This window comes from Ursus maritimus, unplaced genomic scaffold (assembly GCF_017311325.1).
Source record: "Ursus maritimus isolate PB19 unplaced genomic scaffold, ASM1731132v1 scaffold_19, whole genome shotgun sequence".
Lineage (NCBI taxonomy): Eukaryota > Metazoa > Chordata > Mammalia > Carnivora > Ursidae > Ursus > Ursus maritimus.
Genome location: NW_024424341.1, coordinates 53,486,058 through 53,490,139, shown reverse-complemented (window position 1 = coordinate 53,490,139; position 4,082 = coordinate 53,486,058). Strand labels below are relative to the sequence as shown.

The window sequence follows — 4,082 nt, the reverse complement described above, 5'->3', positions numbered from 1 at the left end:
TGCCATCCATGTTGCAGCAAATGTTGAGAACTCGTTCTTTCTGATAGCTGAGTAATATTCCATCGTATAAATGCACCACAGCTTCTTAATCCAGTCATCTGTTGAAGGGCAGCTCGGTTCCTTCCACGATTTAGCTATTGTGGACAATGCTGCTATGAACATTGGGTAAGTAAATCATTCTAAATAAATGCTTGAGTCAGTCTTGAATTGCCTTTTTTCCTTAGAATTACCTCAAGCTTCATATTAAAATACAGCAATGCATCACAGACTTCCCACTCCATGCACTAACTACTCTTCAATATGGAACATATTTCTCTTCACATTGATGGATCTTAGGAACTTTCTTGGAGTAACTGGAAAAGTATTAGATCATTTTTCACATCCTGTCTTATAATTGTATTAAATTAATTGGAAATTATTTGTATCTTACAGACTGCTGAACAAGAAACTAAAGGCCTTCCGAGTAAGAAAGGAATTGTACAGTCTATTGTTGGTCAAGGCTATCATCGTAAAATAGTTCTGGCATCACAGTCCATACAGAATACTGTATATAAGTAAGTATTTTGCAAAGAGAAAGTATAGATACTTAATATTGTTTCAAATAATGTTATTTATGTGTAAAAATATGCTTAAGACTTATCACTTCATAGGAGGAACCACTTTGTAACTAGGTTTTATTATCTGACATATTATTGAAAGTGTAGTTTATTGTGGATTTTTAGTACATCTGTGCTGAAACTTGATGGCCTAAGAGACCCTGGTCTATTTAGTACCATTATTCAAAATGTCCAGAAGAGGGCATCTTGATGTTTCCTTTTTATATAATTTATCATTGATGCTTTTTTTTTTAGTTATTTCCTTATAGTCCCTAAAGCAATTCTTAGTATTTAGAGAGAAAAGTACTAATACAGAAAGTAACCAAAGCATTATGAAGCCGTCACATGTAAACCTTCAGTTGAATAACTTTTAAATATGAACATCTTTATCTTGTATAAAGATTCCAATTTGGAGTTGCTATTATTTCTAAAGTAGTAGGCGTTGTAAAAAATTTGCTGTGTTTTTTCTTTTCCAAAAAAATAAAATTGTTCCACTACCATTTAAAAGTTCTCCCAAAGTTTTAAAATAGTAACTGGTACACAATATTTTGGTCTTAATAGCAGATTTTTTGTTTTTAAAGACTTAAGATAAAAGATCATTTTCCTACATTTTCAAAATTATTACTACTTTTCCCCTTTTTTTCCCTAGTAAAGCTTAGTTTGGTGTATTGAACCAAGAGAAAGTTATATAAAATCTCAAAAGAGGGGCGCCTGGGTAGCGCAGTCGTTAAGCGTCTGCCTTTCGCTCAGGGCGTGATCCCGGCGTTCCGGGATCGAGTCCCACGTCCGGCTCCTCCGCTGGGAGCCTGCTTCTTCCTCTCTCACTCCCCTGCTGTGTTCCCTCTCTCGCTGGCTGTCTCCCTGTCACATAAATAAATAAAATCTTAAAAAAAAAAAAAATCTCAAAAGAATTACAAGACAAAAGTTAAAAATATAGCATTTTCAAGAGCAAGGATCAACTGAAACAAGGCTCAGATGTGAAAATCTACTTTCTTTCCAGTTCCTACTATACTTGCGCTGGCCCTCAATACGGATTTTCCTTGTCTTTAGCTCTTTTGTTACGTTAATGTCCACACTGCAGATAACCTTCAAGTTGGTTTCCATCCTTAGTCCCATTCCTAGAGATACAACTTGCGTGATGTGTATACTTGCAATATATTATGCATACTTTTTAAATCTTATATTAATATTTAGGATTTACGTTCTTTAGGATTCTCTTATAACTGCTTATTTTCAAATTTCTACCTGTTGGCAAATTTTCATTTACAGTTATACTGGTTTTATTCCAATAAGAGAAAAGTCTTATTTATTTCTAAATTATTTACTTAGCTGATTTGGTTTTTGGTTGTTTTTTGTTTTGTTTTGTTTTAAGTGATGGACAGTCTTCAGCCATTCCTGTAGCCAGTATGGAGTTTGCAGCCATTTGTCTTAGAAATGCCTTGTTGCTGTTGCCTGAAGAACAGCAAGATCCGAAGCAGGAAAATGGGTCTAAAAATAGTAATCAATTAGGTGGGAACACGGAGAGCAGTGAAAGCAGTGAAACTTGCAGGTATTCTAATCCCCTTGGTCTCATTTGGTGAAACCCTTCAGGACTTCATTAGTAAGCCTCTTTGTCCTTTAGATGAATTCCTAAAATCTTGAGCCCTTATTTCCGAAATCCCCTGTTTTGAATAATAAGAAGGGAAAGTATGAATGTTAAGTATTTCTGGAAGAGAGAAATGAGAGAGGAGAGAACCTTAGAAGAGAAAAGTGGAAAGAAACAGCTTTTCATTGACAGGAGGAATAGTTGTAAAGAAATCCTGTTGCTCTCAGAGACAGCACTTTGTTTTTACGTTCTCCATACATACCATAAACCATTAACCACCAGAATATTTCTATATTAATTTCTAGTGTTATTGTATAAATTAAATATTAATCTCTACAAATTAAGAGAGCTTCTGGTAATAGTAAAACACCATTATATATAAAGTTCTTTTTATACATGGCACCTTTAAATTCAAGTCTTTCATCCCTGCGTTTTTTTCTTGATTATGATAGAAATAACATTTATTAAAGAAAATTTGAAACAAAATTGTGGGGGCTTTTTTGTTTTTTCCTCCATCAGGGGTTTATGTTTTACTGTAGTTGATAAAAAGCAATCAGAAGACCAAGAAATGTGAAAATACATGAGTGGTTTCTTTTGTAGTGATATTGTTTGCAGTTAGAAATTTTTAAAAGCAGTGTTGTGTACTGGAGGAAAGAAACTGAAATATAGTATAGCTCTACCACATCGGTGATACCAATTACTAAGCATTTTGCATTTGTTGTTTTTGGCTCTTGTATATGTTTCGCATAAAAAATGGCATGGGAGTGGGGTAGGGAAACAATTTTATATTTAATTGTTTATTTGCTCTTTGTAATTTAGAGTCTATCTTTATTTTAGCGGTAAAAGCCATGATGGAGATAAGTTCATTCCAGCTCCACCTTCTTCTCCATTGAGAAAACAGGAATTAGAAAACTTAAAGTGAGTATCTGAACAAAATTAGTATAGCATCTATTGCACATTATTTTTAATCTTCTTTATTTTGTTAATGTTATGAATTATATTGATGGAATGTCAAATGTTACACCAACCTTTAAATCTTGTGTTTAAACCCCAGTAGTCAGAATGTATTATCTTTTTTTATAAATTGTTGTATTCAATTTATTAATAATTTTTAAGAATATTTGCTTCTCAGGTACCTGGCTGGCTCAGTTGGTGGAGGATGCAACTCTTGATCTCGGGGTTGTGAGTTTGAGCCCCACATTGGGTAGAGACTACTTAAAAATAAAATCTTAAAAGAAAGAAAGCTGTCTTTCCTTGTGGTTGAGTTCCAATTTCAAAGCGTTGTGGTCTGAGAATATGCAGGGAATAATTTCAGTCTTTTGGTATCAGTTGAGACCTGTTTTGTGTCCCAGAACATGGTCTATTCTTGAGAATGTTCCATGGGCATTAGAATAGAATGAGTATTCTTTGATTCTGGGGTATAGTGTTCTATATATATCTATGAGGTCCAACTCATCGAGTATGGCATTCAAAGCCTTTGTTCCTTTACTGAGTTTTTGCAAAGGTGTTCTGTCTATTTCTGAGAGTGGGGTGTTGAGGTCCCCTACTATTTATGTATTTTTATCTATATGTCTCTTTATTCTGGTTAACAGTTGGCTTCTGTATCTTGCTGCTCCCCTGGTGGGGGCATATATATTTATAATTGTCATCTCCACTTGTTGGATACATCCTTTAAGAATAATATAGTGTCCTTCTGTGTCTCTAACTATAGACTTTATTTTAAAATCCAATCTATCTGATATAAGAATTGTTACCCCAGCTTTCTTTTGAGGTCCATTTGCATGAAAGATGGTATTCCATCCCTTTACTGTCAGTCTGAATGTATCTTTGGGTTCAAAATGAGTCTCTTGTAGACAGCAAATGGATGGGTCATGTCTTTTTATCCAATCTGCAACCCTGTG

General features: G+C 34.3%; 2 long non-coding RNA genes across 2 annotated transcripts in view; both read left to right on the top strand.

The window, feature by feature from the left end:
• Positions 1 to 4,082, top strand: part of LOC121103498 — a 27,722-nt gene that overhangs the window by 8,995 nt on the left and 14,645 nt on the right. The gene's annotated exons all lie outside the window — the stretch shown is intronic.
• LOC103657031 lies at positions 406 to 3,236 on the top strand. The gene is made up of 3 exons (XR_566756.2): positions 406 to 554; positions 1,969 to 2,145; positions 3,019 to 3,236. It is a non-coding gene; the product is annotated as an uncharacterized LOC103657031 (long non-coding RNA).